Here is a 20,642-nt window from a genome sequence, read left to right on the forward strand (position 1 = left end):
ACTCAATTCTGTCAGACTCTTTGTGACCCCATGGACTGTAGCCTGCTAGACTCCTCTCTCCATGGAATTCTCCAGGGCAGAATACTGAAGGGGTAGTCATTCCCTTGACATACTCCTTTTCCTATTTGGAACCAGTCTGTTGTTCCATGTCCAGTTCTAACTGTTGCTTCCTGACCTGCATACAGATTTCTCAAGAGGCAGGTTAGGTGGTCTGGTATTCCTATCTCTTTCAGAATTTTCCACAGTTTACTGTGATCTACACAGTCAAAGGCTTTGGCATAGTCAATAAAGCAGAAATAGATGTTTTTCTGGAACTCTCTTGCTTTTTCCATGATCCAGTGGATGTTGGCAATTTAAACTCTGGTTCCTCTGCCTTTTCTAAATCCAGCTTGAACATCAGGAGGTTCATGGTTCACATATTGCTAAAGCCTGGCTTGGAGAATTTTGAGCATTACTTTACTAGCACGTGAGATGAGTGCAATTGTGCAGTAGTTTGAACATTCTTTGACATTGCCCTTCTTTGGGACTGGAATGAAAACTCACCTTTTCCAGTTCTGTGGCCACTGCTGAGTTTTCCAAATTTGCTGGCATATTGAGTGCAGCACTTTCACAACATCATCTTTCAGGATTTGAAATAGCTCAACTGGAATTCCATCACCTCCACTAGCTTTGTTTGTAGTGATGCTTTTTAAGGCCCACTTGACTTCACATTCCACGATGTCTGGCTCTAGCTTAGTGATCACATCATCATGATTATCTGGGTCGTGAAGATCTTTTTTGTACAGTTCTTCTGTGTATTCTTGCCACCTCTTCTTAATATCTTCTGCTTCTGTTAGGTCCATACCATTTCTGTCCTTTATCAAGCCCATCTTTGCATGAAATGTTCCCTTGGTAGCTCTAATTTTCTTGAAGTGATCTCTAGTCTTTCCCATTCTGTTGTTTTTCTCTATTTCTTTGCATTGATCACTGAAGAAGGCTTTCTCATCTCTTCTTGCTATTCTTTGGAACTCTGCATTCTTGGCTTTTCACCTCTCTTCTTTTCACAGCTATTTGTAAGGCCTCCCCAGACAGCCATTTTGCTCTTTTGCATTTCTTTTCCATGGGGATGGTCTTGATCCCTGTCTCCTGTACAATGTCATGAACCTCAGTCCATAGTTCATCAGGCACTCTATTTACCAGATCTAGGCCCGTAAATCTATTTCTCACTTCCACTGTATAATCATAAGGGATTTGATTTAGGTCATACCTGAATGGTCTAGTGGTTTTCCCTACTTTCTTCAATTTAAGTCTGAATTTGGTAATGAGGAGTTCATGATCTGAGCCACAGTCAGCTCCTGGTCTTGTTTTTGTTGACTGTATAGAGTTTCTCCATCTTTGGCTGCATAGAATATAATCAATCTGATTTCGGTGTTGACCATCTGGTGATGACCATGTGTAGAGTCTTCTCTTGGGTTGTTGGAAGAGGGTGTTTGCTATGACCAGTGCATTCTCTTGGCAAAACTCTATTAGTCTTTGCCCTGCTTCATTCCATACTCCAAGGCCAAATTTGCCTGTTACTCCAGGTGTTTCTTGACTTCCTACTTTTGCATTCCAGTCCCTATAATGAAAAGGACATCTTTTTTGGGTGTTAGTTCTAAAAGGTCTTGTAGGTCTTCATAAAACCGTTCAACTTCAGCTTCTTCAGCATTACTGGTTGGGGCATAGACTTAGACAACTCTAATATTGAATGGTTTGCCTTGGTGACGAACAGAGATCATTCTGTCATTTTTGAGGTTGCATCCAAGTACTGCATTTTGGACTCTTTTGTTGACCATGATGGCTACTCCCTTTCTTCTGAGGGATTCCTGCCCGCAGTAGTAGATATAATGGTCATCTGAGCTCAATTCACCCATTCCAGTCCAGTTTAGTTCGCTGATTCCTAGAATGTCAATGTTCACCCTTACCATCTCTTGTTTGACCACTTCCAATTTGCCTTGATTCATGGACTCGACATTCCAGGTTCCTATGCAATATTGCTCTTTACAGCATTGGATCTTGCTTCTATCACCAGTCACATCCACAACTGGGTATTGTTTTTACTTTGACTCCATCCCTTCATTCTTTCTGGAGTTATTTCTCCACTGACCTCCAGTAGCACATTGGGCACCTAATGACCTGGGGAGTTCCTCTTTGGTATCCTATCATTTTGCTTTTTCATACTGTTCATGGGGTTCTCAAGGCAAGAATACTGAAGTGGTTTGCCTTTCCCTTCTCCAGTGGACCACATTCTGTCAGACCTCTCCACTATGACCTGCCCACCTTGGGTTGCCCCACAGGCATGGCTTGGTTTCATTGAGTTAGACAAGGCTGTGATCCTAGTGTGATTAGATTGACTAGTTTTCTGTGAGTATGATTTCAGAGTGTCTGCCCTCTGATGCCCTCTTGCAACACCTACCATCTTACTTGGGTTTCTCTTACCTTGGGCATAGGGTATCTCTTCATGGCTGCTCCAGCAAAACACAGCCACTGCTCCTTACCTTGGATGAGGGGTATCTCCTTACTGCTGTTCCCGACCTTCAATGTGAGATTGAAGAAGAAACACAAGCTGGAATCAAGATTGCCAGGAGAAATATCAATAACCTCAGATATGCAGATGACACTAAACTACCCTTATGGCAGAAAGTGAAGAGGAACTAAAAGCCTCTTGATGAAAGTGAAAGAGGAAAGTGAAAAAGTTGGCTGAAAGCTCAACATTCAGAAAATGAACATCATGGCATCCAGTCCCATCACTTCATGGGAAATAGATGGGGAAACAGTGGAAACAGTGTCAGACTTAATTTTGGGGGGCTCCAAAATCACTGCAGATGGTGACTGCAGCCATGAAATTAAAAGACGCTTTACTCCTTGGAAGAAAAGTTATGACCAACCTAGATAGTATATTCAAAAGCAGAGACATTACTTTGCCGACTAAGGTCCGGCTAGTCAAGGCTATGGTTTTTCCTGTGGTCATGTATGGATGTAAGAGTTGGACTGTGAGGAAGGCTGAGCGCTGAAAAATTGATGCTTTTGAACTGTGGTGTTGGAGAAGACTCTTGAGGGTCCCTTGGACTGCAAGGAGATCCAATCAGTCCATTCTGAAGGAGATCAGCCCTGGGATTTCTTTGGAAGGAATGATGCTAAAGCTGAAGCTCCAGTACTTTGGCCACCTCATGTGAAGAGTTGACTCACTGGAAAAGACTCTGATGCTGGGAAGGATTGGGACAGGAGGAGAAGGGGACGACAGAGGATGAGATGGCTGGATGGCATCACGGACTCGATGAACGTAAGTCTGAGTGAACTCCGGGAGATGGTAATTGACAGAGAGGCCTGGCGTGCTGCGATTCATGGGGTCGCAAAGAGTCAGACACGACTGAGCAACTGAACTGAGTCATTCCCTTCTCCAGAGGATCTTCTCAACCCAGAGATTGAGCCCAGATCTCCTGCACTGCAGGCAGAATCTTCACCATCTGAGCCACCAGGGAAGCCAGTACATCTCTCAAACAATGCCATAAAATAAGCAGCAACAGCAGAATTAGGTTGGAGTTCAGAAAGAGGATTTTGTTCATAGTCCAAAAGCCAGATGAACCACAATTTAACTTTGTTTGCAGCCTCTGTTCCTGAAAAAGAATCTTGAAGAAAATATGGAATTAATAGAAAATAGGCATTCTTCTGTAACAGAAAACATATCTAACATAGAGCTAGTGGGGCTTCCCTGGTGGCTCAGCAGTAAAGAATCCACCTGCAATGCAGGAGACTCAGGTTCAATCCCTGTGTTGGGAAGATCCCCTGGAGCAGGGCATGGCAACCCACTTCAATATTCTCACTTGGTGAATCCTATGGGCAGAGAAGCCAGGTGGCCAGTCCATAGGGTCAAAAAGAGTCGGACATGACTGAAGTGACTTAGCATACACAGCACAGGGCTAGTAGGTGATTCTTCTTTTAAAAGAGTATTTTAGTTTTGAAACTCAGAAATCCTGGAGTCCCTGCACTGTCCATTTCAGGTACATTTCAATCAAAGTATACGACCTTTAATGAGACAATTATTAGTTAAATGTTGGGCTTTTGTTTCTGCTATCACCATGCAAATACAGTTTGGGATGTTATTTGAATGTCACTTCTGAGAGCCTAATAGTAATAACTGGGAAAACAAGTGACATGAAATTTCATAAAGACATAACTCTCAAAAAAGGAGTTCACTTTCTATCTCCTCCATTCCTTTTAAAAATCGAGATTTTGCACAGTGAATATGATCTTAGAGAACAAAGATGATGACATTTATCCCCAGATAAATGATATGCATTTGCCTCCATGACCATTAGAACATCACTGAAACTCTTCACACCTCCTCCTGTCTGCAGATAAGTGTCCAGAAAATGTAAGTGCTTTTTACATCTGAAATCCAGAGGAGGCTAGTAAACCAAATAACTTTTTTTTTTAAGTCACTTCAATGAATGCATAGAAAAGGACCACAGACTTAGGAAGAAGGAAGATCTGAGATAGTGAATGAGGGATGTTTGTCTTTTGTTTTGTTTTAAATTATTGTCATTGGACCACTCTTTCAGAAATGGTTTTTGAAAAGCCAAAGGCAAAAATGTTTGAACAAAACACAGGTAAGCTCCATACCTAAACTCAACACAGAATATTTGACCTTTAGTTTGCCTAATATAACATATGCAAGCAATTCCAAATGCAAACTTCAAAATATTTGCATTTTACTAATGAAGTACTTGGGCTTCCCTGATGGCTCAGCCATAATGAATCCACCTGCAATGCGGAAGCCACAGGAGTCACGAGAAGTTCCTGAGTCAGGAAGATCCCCTGGAGGAGAGGACAGCAACCCACTCCAGTATTCTTGTCTGCAAAATCCAATGGAGAGAGGAGCCTGGCAGTCTATAGTCCATGGGGTCACAAAGAGACAGACATGACCAAAATGATTTAATACGCACAGCCCTAAAAAGTACTTGAAAAATACACAGATTTCACAATCATATAGAACTTAAAGAGATAAATTGTTTAATTAAAATAGTTTGATTAAAAAAATATGGTCTACTTTTACATAGTTATAGAACTACTATATAGAACCATTAAATATGATCATAATAATTTAAGTAGAAATATTAACAATTGAACACATATGTTTGTAGAAATTTGATGTGCAGATAATGAGAACTCAGAATTTGTTCAACTGTTAATAATTCTGTATGCATTATAATTGGTCTTCCCAGGTCTCACAGTGGTAAAGAATCTGCCTGCCACTGCAGGAGACACCTGAGACCAGGGTTTGATCCCTGGGTCAGGAAGATCCCCTGGAGGAAAGCATGGCAACCCACTCCAATATTCTTGCCTGGAGAATCCTATGGACAGAGGAGTCTGGTGGGCTATGGTCCATAGGGTCTAAAAGAGTCCAACACGACTGAAGAGACTTAGCAATGCATGCACACAACTGAATGAGCTCACCTAGAAGAAGGTCTGGAGAAAGAAGAGAGCAAAAACTAAACTCTGCCATTGCATATTTAGAGACTAGCACCAGGATGAACAGTTAATGAGGAGATTGAGGAAAGGCTGGCAGAGCTGCAGGGAAAAAAAAAAAAAAAAAAAAAACACAACAAAACCAGGAGAGTTTGGCTCTGTGTATTCAATAAAAGAAACATATTTTAAGTAGGAAAAGGATAGAAAATAGATCACTGACTTGACCAGATGGAAATGACTGTTATATTCATTTTTAGTGGAGTTTCAGTAGAGACTAGTTGGAATGGGTTAAAGAGAGAATTGGAAATGGAAAAAATAAAGCAAGTAGAGAATTATTTGAGCCTTGCTTTCAAAGAGATCAGAGCAATACGGCAACAGTTGAAGGACAATGGGTCAAGGGAAGATAACCACAAATTTGTATGCTGATTAGAATTATTCAGGAGAGAGATAACTGGTTAAGGAGAGAGAGGGAGAATAACCACCAGAGCAGAGCCCTTGAGTAGGCAGGAGCTGATGAAATGCTGTGCCTGGCCAGAAAGATTGCCCACATACAACGACAGAGAGAAGCCATTGAACCCAGCATGAGGAATGTCAAGGTGTGGGTTCACATCCAGGTATGTTTTGGAAATTTGTTGGAGAAGAAATAGGTTAGTTTTCTTTCTGAATAAAAGAAGAGGAGATGGAATTTGAGGTTTGAAGAGAGAGTGAGGGTGAGGTCATTACCACAACAAATAAAAAAGTAAAATTTTATTTTATAATATAATAAAAATGAGGTTCTCTTGGAACCTAATTCCCATTTGCAACATTTTTGTATGGCTAATTATTTCAAATAATGTCATTTGTAATAAAGCCCAGATTTCCAGGAAATACAACCTTGGTGTTATTCAAATAAGTGGAATATTCCCTTCTCACAAAACTAATACTACTACACTAATGAAATTTTGCTAACAAAGTCCACCATGTTGCTCATTATCTCCTATTAAGAGAGATATTGTTGCATCTAATACCTTCTTTTTTATTAAGTAACTAAAACCCTATTATATCATTTGGTTTCCATTTTGAATTTTAAAAGTTCTAATTTTTCACACAAAAAGCAATTCCTTCATAGAAAGTAAGTTGGCAATGAAAGATTTCAATATGGTGAAAAACATTTCACTGTGTTCTAATACAGCAAGGAGAGGGAAAGAGAGCAAGCTTTTTTTCATTTCTTTTTATCACTGTATTTTCTGGAAAACATATTCAGTGTAAATGTCAGGGAGCAAAATACCCAGGACAGAATTCCCTGTAAGTGTTAATAAAAGATTCAAATACACACATGAAAAGTTCAATTTATGTTTTAAAAGTTACTACTCTTTTATTATTATAATAATAGAATTTTATAAACACACAAACCAAAATAAATTCAACACAGAACTACTTCATAGATGTACTTGTTCTGTAAAAAATACTATATTATAATCTCATTTATGGCTCTAGTTTGAGTCATCTCATATACATGTTAGTGTTCTGTCTTCTTCCTACAATCACCATGGAATTATTTCAACCACAGAATATTGTTCAACGCTCTAGATTACATGCACACTCAGAAGGTGCAAAATCTAGAGTAATCCACACATTTAATTAGGACTCCTAAGTGTAAACAGTTCCAGTTGCTTGGGTTTCCTGGACAGTAGGCTCCAAGACAGGATTTGCTGAGAGTGCTCTAGATATTAACACTTGGAGGGGAAGGAAAGGAAGAGCCTGGGTTACAGTACATTCTCAACCAAGGCCTCATGGAAGCTCTAAAACTAAGATGGCCCTTAGAAATCATCCCCAGTGGGGAGAGGGAGTGAGGCCTTTGCTCTTTCTAGAACTTAATGTGGATATAAGTTGCCCCTGTGAAGGGGCATCATTTATTTGATCAAGGCAGCTCTCTTTAGCTGAGGACCATTCCCAGCAGAGACCTATCAGAAAGCAGCACTCCCAGAAGCTGAAGAAAAAGTCCTTCAGTCCTGAAGGAGGATCAGGGTACAATATATGGCCCCCCACAAGATCAAAGACAACCTTTGCACCAAGTAAGATGAGACACTATAGTTTTAAGTGACCATTTCAAGGTAAGGCTAAGCATCTAAAGGTCAGCACAGGGCATTAACTACAGCTTCAAAGATGATCAGGCTAATAACTCTGCTGGCTCAGCAAGATTTAATAACCTAGTTTTTCCCCTCCCCTCAGGAACTGAGAGCGTTGAGGATTATAGGGTAACACTCCTCTATTGAGGATCTGGAGGATGTAGAGAATAGAAATAGTGATATCACACAAACAGTAACAATAGCTAGAGTGGTGGGGTTAGTAAAACCACTTAGCAAGTAACAAATACTTTCTACATGCCAGGCATTGTATTAGAGATCCTAACTGAATTACAAAAAGTAAAATAATTTCCAAGACTCCCTGCTAATAAGGAACAGAAAAGTCACAGAAATACTCATGGGTGAAGTAGACCACATATAACTGGCAATGCATATATTGTATGCATAATGGAAGCTTTGGTAAATCAGAGAAAGAGGATAACTAATACTCAATTCTGGTCAAATGTTACCATGTGGGAATGTGAGCCCAATGTAGCCAAATATACAAACTTTTTTAAGAGGAAAAATCTATAGGGTTACGTGAATTCACCTAATGTCTTTAGTGTTGGCTAATTTTTTAAATAAATAAATAATGCCTTGTGTTTCAAACAAAACACATCTGGAATAATATTCTGCTACTTCTGAAATAAAAAGAATTTATTCTTCCAAGTATCAATCTATTCTTGATTGTCTTGGTAGAATTATAACCTTCAAGCAAGAACCTTGCATATTGACTTGTATCCACCACCAATGGAATGAGACAAAAAGAAAAGAGGAGAAACAGGGAGCTTTGATGGTAAACCTTCAGTAAAAGCAAAACCACTGATGAGATCTCAGAGGGTGGCCAACTTTACTAGTCAAGAAGTATTGACATGGATGAACTTAGCTTTTAGCAGAAAATGCCAGTTCACCAGCAATGACACTGAAGAATAATGAATACTGGTAGTAATTTTTTTAGTTGGAAGACATTGTATCTATCAAGAAAGGATATTGTCCATGAGAAAGAAAAAAAACTTCAAGAGCAGCAGATCAGGCCACATGAGGATATGGCTGCTTTGGATATGAAAAAGTGAAGTGAAAGTGTTAGTCGCTCAGTCGTGTCCAACTCTTTGCAACCCCAAGGATGGAGCCTACCAGCCCCTCTGTCCATGGAATTCTCCAGGTAAGAATACTGGAGTGAGCAGCCATTTCTCGTTTCAAGGGATCTTCCAAACCCAGGATTGAATCCAGGGTTTCAATCAAATAATTGCAAGCAGAATTGCAAGCAGATTCCTTACAGTCTGAAATACCAGGGAAGCTTTGGATATAGTCGTAGAAACTGGTAGTAAGAATTGAAAACTGGGACATCTCTAGTGGCACAGTAGATAAGAATCTGCCTGCAAATACAGGGTACATGGGTTTGATCCCAGTCTAGGGAGATTCCACATGCCAAGAAGCAACTGAGTCTGTGTGACACAACTACTGAGCCCCGCTCTAGAGCCTGTGAGCCACAGCTACTGAAGCCTGCCCACTCTAGGGCCCGAGAGCCACAACTAATGAGTCCCTGTCCGGCAACTACTGAAGCCTATGCCCTCTAGAACCAACAAGTCGCAATCACTGCGCCTATGTGCAGCAACTATTGAAACCCAAGTACTCTAGAGCCCGTGTTCCACAACGAAAGAAGCCACTGAAATGAAATGAGAAGCTTGCATAAAACTAGAGTAGCCACCACTCTCCACAACTAGAGAAAGCCCATGCAAGGAAACAAAGACCCAGCACAGCCAAAAATAAAAACAATTGAAAACTGGATTGTAGCCCTCTAAATTTAAACAATTAGGCTGAGAAGATCCTGGAGCAGCTGTCACTTGGAAAATTCACTGAACTTTGAATCCAGATGAATACCAGATGTTCATAGCTAACATGCAGGGTAGTTAGAGGTGGGAAGCTAATGGGTGAAAAGCTTCTTGAATGGAGCCTGGACACAGACTGGCATTTGATCAGAACTCATAAGTGGTATGAAACTTCCCTTGTGGCTCAGGTGGTAAAGAATCCACCTGCAATGTGGGAGACCTGGGTTTGATTCCTGGGTTGAGAAGATCCCCTGGAGAAGGGAAAAGCTACCCACTCCAGTATTCTGGCCTAGAGAATTTCATGGAGTGTATAGTCCATGGGGTCACAAAGAGCTGGACACGACCGAGTGACTTCCACTTTCACTTTCCTAAGTGGTATAAAACGGGGTACTTGTGGGAAAGAAAGGAGACCGCCCTGAACAGGAACAGAGGGATAAAAATATTTCTGCTGACTCATACCTCAAAACTTTGTGAAATGATAAAAGCCTCCCCTTAGCATTTGAAGAGTTTTAGCATTATTATAAAGGAAAGCAATAAATGAGTTCATTAAACTACTAGCAGAAGTTAATACCAATTAGCTGTTAACCACCCTTTGCTAGAAACTTCTGAGCACTTCCAGAAAAAATGAGACATAAAATAGATACATTTTAAGTCCACAAAATGGTCAGGAGGTAGGAGTTTTGCCCCAGCAATAGGAGGTCCTAACCACTCTGGTTATATTATTGATACATGACAAATTTGGGCTTAGTGTGGTTGAAAAATTAAAGGAACTGAAAACACTGATGGCCAGCTTCACTTATTGATAATATTGCCTGGGGATAGTCCAAATCAAGCAATCCCTCTCAATAGACCTACTCGGTAGATCAAAAAGTACATGAATCTCCAGGGACATTTCATCATTTTTAAGAAGCTCTACCTCTAAAAGATGGGATTACCAGGTAGCACTAGTGGTAAAGAACCCACCTGTCAATGCAGGAGATGTAAGAGACATGGGTTTGATTCCTAGGTTGGGAAGATCCCCTAGAGAAAGGCATGGCAACCCACTCCAGTATTCTTGCTTGGAGAATCCCATGGACAGAGGAGCCTGCTGGGCTACAGTCCATAGGGGTGTGAAGAGTCAAACACAACTGAAATGACTTAGCAGGCACACACCTCTAAAAGATATACTGACATATATTAGATATTGAACCCTAGACTGAGTGTGAAGATACCTGGATTCTAGTCCCCTCTACCACTCACTAGCCATGTGACTTTGAGCAAGTAACTTAATTGTGATTCTTAGCATCTTTTTCTGTAAAAAGATAATTACACCTGCCTGACTTTCTTACAGTTATTAATGAGGATTTTGTTAAATAATAAATTCAAATACCTCAGGAAACTATAAAATTCTGTTACCAGTGTGTCATTCTAACACTTACATTCCTATAAAATCAATTTTTTTGATACTGTCATTCAAACATTCAAAAGCTGTCCATTGTCTAGCATCTTGAACAGGCATAGGCAACCCACCTCCAGTATTCATTGCTCCTGGAGAATTCCCCATGATAGACAGATGGAGTCCTGCTGGGGCTACACAGTCCATACTGTATTGGTGTGGCTGTATAAGCTCCAGTCAACTGACAAATGAACAACTGAGAATATGACATTCAGCTGATGGACATCTACATGTCCTGGCTAAACAGATGAACATACATGTGACACTGTTCTCCATAGTACTAGTTTTGAGTGTGAGCATTTTATTGCTTGCTCGCAGCCATTCTGACACCTCCCCATCTTTTCTAGCCATCCACTTTTCCTAGTGAATTTTTGCCAACTATTAATTGTGACAGAAGCTTAGATCCCTTTTTCTTTTCTGGGAATCAGATGAGATTACACTTACTAGCCTGACTCATTCTTTTTACAAGTTGACCATTAACTTGTTGAGTCTTTTAATTGAATACCAGTACCATAATGAAGAGCCTGAAGAAGTTGATTCCTAGTTCCAAAGATTGCTTTTGGCTATGGTCCAATCAATGCATCATTGAGACAGACCTATTCAACACTTTTGGCTATCAGCAAACAATTCACATTTCTGACAAAATTACTATTCAACATAAAACAGCAATCAGAGCAGGAACAAATCACTACAGATTGGGGACCTAGACTACTTCTAGCTTCATATCTATACTCTTACTCTGGGGGAAAAAAAAAAAAAAACCCTTCAAGAAAGAATTCAGGTTTGACTGTCTTCTCAGATGAACCCAGTTCATAACAATCTCCTTTCATGTGACCTCCAACATCCCTTACTACTAATATCATTAATTTGGTAATTCATCATTTTCTAGTTAATCATTTTTCTGATACTGTTGTGCACTTTTATCTCATATATAATTAAAACCTCCCTCTTCTTGTGTCTTATCTCCTCAACTAGACTACCCACAAATAGAAGATACAGGGACTGTACTTTTGACATGTTTACATTTCCTTTGTCACAGATTTAGAGAAGGCTCCCTTACACAGATATATCTATTTCACTGCTGCTGCAATCAGGACACTGCTATAAATCTGCCCTGCTTTGCAAGGACTCCAGCTTCACAGTCACCACCCACTGCAGCTGAACCTGACCTCCCAAGAGCAAAAATCAGTCACAATAATATTCTCTCTTGGGTTCATTCCTAGACTGATTTCATTTAGGATGGCCCTGCCTGAATTGTAGCCCTCCAAACACAGTAAAGATTATAGGATTACACATGATCATTATGATGGTGCCCATTGTTAATATCCCTCCTTCCACCCTCTGGAGAGGTCCTCTCAAAGCAAGAAGTCTGCTCTGAGCAACAAATATTAACATAAAATTCAACTTTCCTTGCCGTCTCTTCCAATATATGATTGACCCAGATGGTTGTCAAGAAGCAATAGCTTATTGTCCTCTTTTTTAGGCCCAAGAGTAGGAAAAAAAGAGCAGAAACAAGTAGGAAGCTAAGGCTTTTAATAAGACCAGGCAGATGAAGGTTCAAGCTCCTGTGCTCTGGACACTTACTTCCTTATATCACGTCTTTCTAGTCTTGGGAAGTCCAATACCATTATCCGCTAGGCATGTGTGGCCAATAAACAGTTGAAATGTGGCTTGTGAGACTAAAAAATTGAACTCGTAATTTTATTTAATTCCTTTTTTCTTAGTCTTTTTTTTTATTTAATTGGAGGCTAATTACTTTACAATATTGTGGTGGTTTTTGCCATACATTCACATGAGTCAGCCAATGGTGTACATGTGTTCCCCATCCTGACCCTCCCTCCCACTTCCCTCCACATCCCATCCCTCAGGGTCATCCCAGTGCACCAGCCCTGAGCACCCTGTCTCATGCATTGAACCTGGACTGGCAATCTATTTCACATATGATAATATACATGTTTCAATGCTATAAAGCAAAAATAAACAAATGGGACCTAAACTTAAAAGCTTTTAAGCAAGGTGAAAAGACAGACTTCAGAATGGGAGAAAATAATACCAAATGAAGCAACCAACAAAGAATTTTAATCTCAAAAATATACAAGCAACTCCTGTAGCTCAATTCCAGAAAGATAAGCAACACAATCAAAAAATGGGCCTAAGAACTAAACAGACATTTCTCCAAAGAAGACACACAGATGGCTAACAAACACACGAAAAGATGCTCAATATCACTCATTATCAGAGAAATGCAAATTTTAATTCATTTTAACTTATAAACCAAAGCAGTAAAATAGGTTTTGGCTAAACACAACTTCACTGGTTTGCCAAAACTACTCTTTATATTATCTGCTGAAAATTTATCATCCAAATCGAAGTGTCCTTGAAGTATAAAACACACACTGGATTGAACATGTTAATGAGGGAAAAGACATAAAATAGCTTTTTGATAATTTCCTTATAGACTAAATGTTGAAGTGATGTTTGGACATAGTGTAGTACATAAAATATATTGTCAAAATTAATTTCATCTTTTTCACTTTTTTAATGGAGCTACTGGAAAATTTTAAATTAGATATGAAATTGAAAGATGTTTGTTCCTTGGAAGAAAGGCTATGACATTGCTTTGCTGACAAAGATCTGTATAGTCAAAGCCATGGTTTTTCCAATAGTTAAGTATGGATGTGAGAGCTGGGCAATAAAAATGGCTGAGCTTCAGAGGAATTGATGCCTTTGAACTGTGGTGCTGGAGAAGACTTTTGAGGGTTTCTTGGATAGTAAGGAGATCAAACCAGTCAATCCTAAAAGAATTCAACCCTGAATACTCATTGGAAGGACTGATGCTGAAGCTCCAATACTTTGACCAACTGATGTGAAGAGCTGACTCATTGGAAAAGACCCTGATGCTGGGAAAGATTGGAGGCAGAAGGAGAAGGGATTAACAGAGGACAAAATGGTTGTATGGCATCATCAACTCAATGGACATGAGTTTGAGCCAACTCCACGAGATAGTGAAGGACAGGGTAGCCTGGCATGCTGCAGTCCATGGGGGTCGCAAAGAGTCAGACACAACTGAATAACTGCACAACAATGTGGCTTGTGTTATACTTCTATTGGACACAGCTGTCACAGTCCATCACCTAGCTTATATATTGCAAAGTGTTAAATAATAGCTAAGAATGCTATATACAGCATTTCCTTTCATGCTTACCACAGATTCTTGAGGTACTATCCATTTTATAGATGATGAAACTGAAGTGTAGTAGGATTAAATGATTTGTCAGCATCCACAGCTTATAAGCGATAGAGCTGGGAATCATCCTGAGATCTGACACCCATCAGAGCCTATACTGAATAATTGACTCACTGAGACATTTACCTTCACTGAATTATAGATGTATTGACCAAATATGCTCAGAAGTTTATTTTTTTAATACAGCCTAAACCACCTAAGCCAATTACAAACATTGGGAAAATTCAGACAGAAAGTGGGCAAATTCTCAGTCATTTCCAAAACAGAATCCAAATTGGACTCACCTGAAGTATGATAATGGCAAAACAATGAGAAACAACTGACAGGGTCACAGCAACCAAAACTCAAATAGGCATAAGTTTAAATATTTCCTGAAGCACTATGTCACTAACATGTACCAAAACAATGAGTAAAAATGATTCATTTCTCACAGTTTCTTCATTTCCTTCCTGATGGAATTTTTCCAAGCAATTCACACTCTTGGCCAATTGGCCTTCATCAGAAGAACAGGAAGAGTACTGGGATATTTATTGAAGGTGAAGAATTGTTCCGCAGGAGGCTAATTATTTGAAATTTGCATTTATACTCACTGCACATTAATTTCTGCACCTTACCAGGCTCTCAGCTGTCTTTAGAAAAGAATAGGGACAGTGAAATCCAACCATATTCCCTGATGCTGCTTCTAGAAATGGAATTATTCTGTCACCCATTTTGTAAATCTAAATATTTTTTTCTACAACTATTAAAAGGTAAGGGTAAGACTGAAAAATGAGTTTAGCTATAGAGTTCAGTGTGTCATTAAAGGTGCTGATTCTCCAGGTTACTTTCCTGAGTAAATATGTATCTGAAACTCTATCTGAGCTGTGTGAATTTTTGATCAGCACTAACAAGCTCAAAGAAATGCCTCTGAATTTAACTCTTTCCCAACTACAAATATGCACAAACACACACTCATTTGTGTGTATGCTGCTGCTAAGTCGCTTCAGTCATGTCCGACTCTGTGCGACCTCAGAGACGGCAGCCCACCAGGCTCCCCCGTCCCTGGGATTCTCCAGGCAAGAACACTGGAGTGGGTTGCCATTTCCTTCTCCAATGCATGAAAGTGAAAAGTAAAAGTGAAGTCGCTCAGTCGTGTCTGACTCCTAGTGACCCCATGGACAGCAGCCTATCAGGCTCCTCCATCCATGGGATTTGCCAGGCAAGGGTACTGGAGTAGGTTGCCATTGCCTTCTCTGATTTGTCTGTATACCATTGCTTATATATATATACCTTTGTTTGAATGTGTTGCACTTTACTTTAGGATCAAAATATCTCCATGGGATGAATCAGGTGTACCATTTGAAATCAGATTCCAAGTCACTTTATACAGTGACACTAGGGAGACCAGATCATTTTTGTCAGTGTTAGCACTATCCAGAATTGTAATAGAAGAAAGGAGGGGCTCCTAACTCTTTCAAGTGCATTAAAACTGATTTTCCTCCTGAAATTTGGAGTAGAGAAACCCACCTAGGTAACTAGTCTGTGCCCCTTTCCAAAATGGCCATGTATCTAACTAATTGTCAATTAAAGTATATCAAACATATAGTTAAGATTCATTCCTTCACAAGAGTTATTTGCATTTTGATAAGTAGCTCTTCAAGCCTGAAAAGATTCGTGACACTTGGAAATGAATAAGTAACAGTATAAATTTCACAGACAGGTATTGGGGAGAAAATAAGGAGATAGATCTATTTCCTCAAATGTTGCTTGCCTGCTACCTACTTACAATACCAGTCTTGCTCTTATGAGTACCTCTTAGTTAGAAACGTTCATGAAAGTGTTACCCTCCAACCAATTTTCCCTCCCATTTTTCCTTCTCTCCTTCCTTTGATAAATATTTATGAAGAAGGCCAAATATTTGTTGCCTATACTGCTGCTGCTGCTACTAAGTCACTTCAGTCGTGTCCGACTCTGTGCGACCCCAGAGATGGCAGCCCACCAGGCTTCCCTGTCCCTGGAATTCTCCAGGCAAGAACACTGGAGTGGGTTGCCATTTCCTTCTCCAATGCATGAAAGTGAAAAGTGAAAGTGAAGTCATTCAGTCGTGTTCTAGAGACTATACTAGACCCATGTAAATGCATACCTTTTAGATGTGTATTTAGGTAGTATGTATCAGCATAAGGAATAGGCAGAGTTGGTTAACTTTAAGCCTTTTGAAAATAATGGCAGAGACAGAAAAGTAGATACCCCCAAAGTCTCCTCTCTGAGAGTTTCCCAAATATCACTGACCTAAAGCTGCAATCTTTCAGCTCTCTTTGAAGCCACTGCTGCTTGTTTTGCTCCTGCAGCTTTCTCCAGCTGTTGTCACATCTGTCTGAGATCACAGTAAGCTTGGCTGCTTTAATACCTTCATACCTGTTATGTTAACTCCTGCTGGAACCTGGCATCTCAGCTCTTCTATCAGCTCTGATCAACATCATTACCATCCAGGTTGACCTTAGTCCCAGCCAGGAGCTCTCATGTGGACTCCCTGTTAGACACACACCTCAGGCAGCAGACAGTCACAAACTACTACTCCCTACCGCTTGTGGGAAGAGGTGATGAGCCACTAAGCTCAGTCATATTTTATCAAAGCCTTTGATCTCCGGTTTGATCTTTGCCAAGATCTGTGACAAGTCTCTGCTCACATGGCAACTGGTGCTTACTAACTATTCCCCTTTTTAGTTTGAGCATCCTGCCGCCTATATATTCATGCAGTATAACAAAATCAAAGGTCAGAGTAAAAATAGGCACTTTGTAATCAAGAACATTTTTTCATTCACTGTATTGGCTCATTGCAGAGCCCCACACTTTTTCAAGGTTTTCCTTTGTACCTGCCTGAAGGGCATCATTAGATCATTTTCTGTCAGTGCCTTTTTGGCTTGGAATAGGCACATTTTAGAGGGGCTGCAAGATAAAATAACTCGATGTGTGTTGCATATTAACTTTATTAGATAAACATTTAATATGCTAAACTTGTATCATGAGTAATTGAAATATCCTTCAGCAAGAAATGACCAAAAAAAAAAAAAACTGTCTTGTTTTTCTTGTATTTTGAATAGCCTTTAAAAAGACTGGGTCTGCTCAAAGGAAAATTTGAAATAATTACAAAAAGAGAATTGTGAAAGCCTAGGCAAAAAAAAAAGCTAGACATGGTGGATGGGATGAGAAAAACGAAATGACTCAAACACATCATGTGGTCAAGGATTGTGAACTTGAGTCTTGAGGGAATGGGAAGCCCATGTAAGATTTAAGAGTAAGAATGGAAATGCCAGAACCACAGAAAGGATCATTTGAAAAGAAGCAGTAGGCAGAAATGGAACAGATGGACTACTTATAGGCAAAGTATTTCAATGACAAGAATCATTCAGGTAAAGACAAGAGCAGCAGTGGAGGGAGAGGGAAAAAGCTGCAAATATAAAGTGAAGCAGCAAGATTTGGCAATTGATTCAAGTAAAGGGCAGAGATATATAAAGCTCTTCCTGAGGTTTGGGGTTTGGATGTCAGAAAGACTGAAACACGAAGCTGCTGCCTTCTTTGACATACCATTAAGGAGATAATTACTGTGGGAAGGAAGGGCATGTGCAAAAAGAAAAATAATAATAATAATAACATCTCACCCTGGTTCCAAACATCAGCCAGTTTGACCATCATTAGGACTGAATAGACCAGAGGCATTCTAAATTCAAGAAATCTTCCCTGGTGGCTTAGATGGTAAAGAATCTGCCTGCAATGCTTGAGACTTGGGTTCAATCCCTGGGTTGGGAAGATCCCCTGGAGCAGGGCATGGCAACCCACTCCAGTATTCTTGCCTGGATAATCCCCATGGACAGAGGAGCCTGGTGGACTATAGTCCATGGGGTTACAAAGAGTCAGACATGACAGAGCTACTAAGCACAGCACAGTTTCAAATACACGAGAAAAATATGACCAAAGTATGATCAAAACAAATCAAACAGGCCTATCAGGCAATGACAGGCAGGATATTAAGTTAAGATTTAGCCAGTGTTTGACACAACTTTCCTTTTTTTATTCTACAGTAATATATGAGACATAAACAGAAGTAGGAAGGCATGCACACAGCATTATAAATAGTACTTGTCTACGAGTTGAGTAACCTGGGATTTAGTGTCACTTGAGGACCTCCTGACTTCTTTGACATCACCTCATCTTTATTTTTTTTTCCTTTGTAAAGGCCATTGCTTCTCAACCTTTATTCTTAAGTATTCCCGGTGCTCAAGATCTTAATTTTGGTGGGCCTCAGGATTTAGACTTCAGTTCTCGTCTCTGTCTGTATGTTCTCCCTCCATAAGAGATCTTATCTTGAAGTTTGTCTTTAAATACCATCAGTATGCAGATCATTTCCAGTTTCTGTCTCTAGGGCTGACCTCCTCATTCAGCTCCCAATTCATAATCCAACAGTCCAGTAGCCCACCAGACATCTCCAAAAGGTAGCCTACAAATATCTCATAGTTCACGAGTCCAGAACAGAATTACTGATTTCTTCTACATGTAGACCACCTCGTCTTCCCCCAGTGTATCCATCTCGGTTTACCAGCATCACTATCAACCTAGATAAAACTAAGAGGCACCTGTGATCCCTTTGCTTCATCCTTGATGTTCAAAATAAGTCCTATAACCATTCTGTTCGTTCAAACTCACATCTACTACTATAGCTCACAGTGTCATTACCTTTTACATGAGTAAAATAGCCTCCTAAAGTGATCCTCCTTCTGCCAGAATGATCTTTCAAAAAATATAAATCATATGCTATCACCCATGTCATGTATGTGTACCCGCTATATACAGTATATAGTAATTATGAGTATAAATATATCTACTTGAAACTTAGAATATAAAACAAACTTCTCACCAAGACTAGAAAGCCCTCTGTGATCTAGCTCCTCCCACTTCCTTCCTGCATTCCAAAGACTGTTGAAGCAGGTCATCAAGGAGATGAGATCTCCACTGGTTGACACTCAAGCTGGACCTGGGCAATCAGAAGCTCATTGCCTCCTCCCCTATCCTTGGAATGTACGGTCCACCCACCATTCCCACAGTGGGAGCTGTTCCAAGGACACAGCTTGGAGAGAGCAATGTGTTGCTGTAACCATCTGGACAGGAAATGTAACTAAATATAATTAAGGCTCCTATATAACTTATAAGATTCTGGTAGGTGTGGAAATCTACTTGTCCTGCTGCCACCCAAATGTAAATTTCTTGCTTATTAAACCAGTCATCTACCAGTCTGGAGAGTTCTGCCTCTTTGTTTGGTCTCTCATTGCCCTCCGTGTATAGGGGCTAGTTTGCAAACTAAGCGGCACAGGCCTTCTATACTTCCCCTGTGGCAAATCTGTCTTCATACTGTTCCTCTGCTTTAAAAGGCTGCCTCAGATCTTTGTAAGCCTGGCCTCTCCTTTTCATTCAGGTAACAGCTGAATGATACCTCCTCAAGCAGAGTTCCTGAAACACCAATGCAAAAGTGGCCAATTCTCAGTCACAGTCCCTCTTTCACATCCCACTGTTTCTTCATTTCCTTGCCTCTCATCACTACTGAAAGCAGCTTGCTTCCTTAGTTACTTATTTTCTCTCTCTTTGCTCTTAAATGTGCAGTGCCTAAAAGAAGAGTCCTCATGTTTTTACATCCTCAGCACCTAGACAAATGCTTGGCACATGAGAAATCGCTAAAAAAAAAAAAAAAAAAAAGTTACTTAATCAGTCTGGGCATCAGTTTTTCATTTGGGGAAAAAAAAAAAAAAAAAAAGGTGTTAAATGACCCTGAAATTTCTTCCAGCTTTATCATTTATTTTAAATAAATTTGAGAACATAATGGGAAAAGTTTAATAGATAACTCCCAGGTTCACCCAACAGACATTTAATAAGTATTTACTAAGTAAATAAAATTACTTCCAAGCTGATCCTTTGTATACATGCAAAGATGTAATCACCAGAGCCTCTGACATACTGTTCCTCTTTGTGCAAAAGCTTTCACTTGCCTCCTATTAATCTAATCTCTTCTAATTCTCCAGAGTAAATACTCCCTCAGGCAAAATTTCACTAACACCTAGAAGAGCTGGTAGGCACAAGTAGTACCATATTCATTGGTTAACAGGCAGCATCTTTTCTAATTGGTTCATCTCCACAACAAATGGTTTTTAAAATTTTGACATTCACACATTTTACTGTTTTCTAATTCAAGGCTTTATTTAAGCATCTAAATTTCCAGTACATTTAAATAAGTGTCTCAGTGAAGGACTTTCAATTAATGCTATATTAGGCAACAATGGACACTAAACTAATTTATTCTTCTAAGCCAAGGACTAGAAAGAGTATCTGTTGATTTTTGGTCATATTTTTTAATAGGATAAACAATACATAGCCTTAATTAAATCAGTATATCAGGTCAGTTCAGTTCAGTTCAGTTCAGTCACTCAGTCGTGTCTGACCCTTTGTGACCCCATGGACTGAAGCATGCCAGGCTTCCCTGTCCATCACCAACTCACAGTCTTTTCTAAAAGTTG

At 39.8% G+C, this 20,642-nt stretch overlaps 1 pseudogene; it reads right to left on the reverse strand.

Annotated features, from left to right (window-relative positions):
* Positions 1 to 20,642, reverse strand: part of LOC132660034 (craniofacial development protein 2-like) — a 112,700-nt pseudogene that overhangs the window by 40,015 nt on the left and 52,043 nt on the right.

This window comes from Ovis aries, chromosome 6 (genome assembly GCF_016772045.2).
Source record: "Ovis aries strain OAR_USU_Benz2616 breed Rambouillet chromosome 6, ARS-UI_Ramb_v3.0, whole genome shotgun sequence".
Taxonomy (NCBI): domain Eukaryota; kingdom Metazoa; phylum Chordata; class Mammalia; order Artiodactyla; family Bovidae; genus Ovis; species Ovis aries.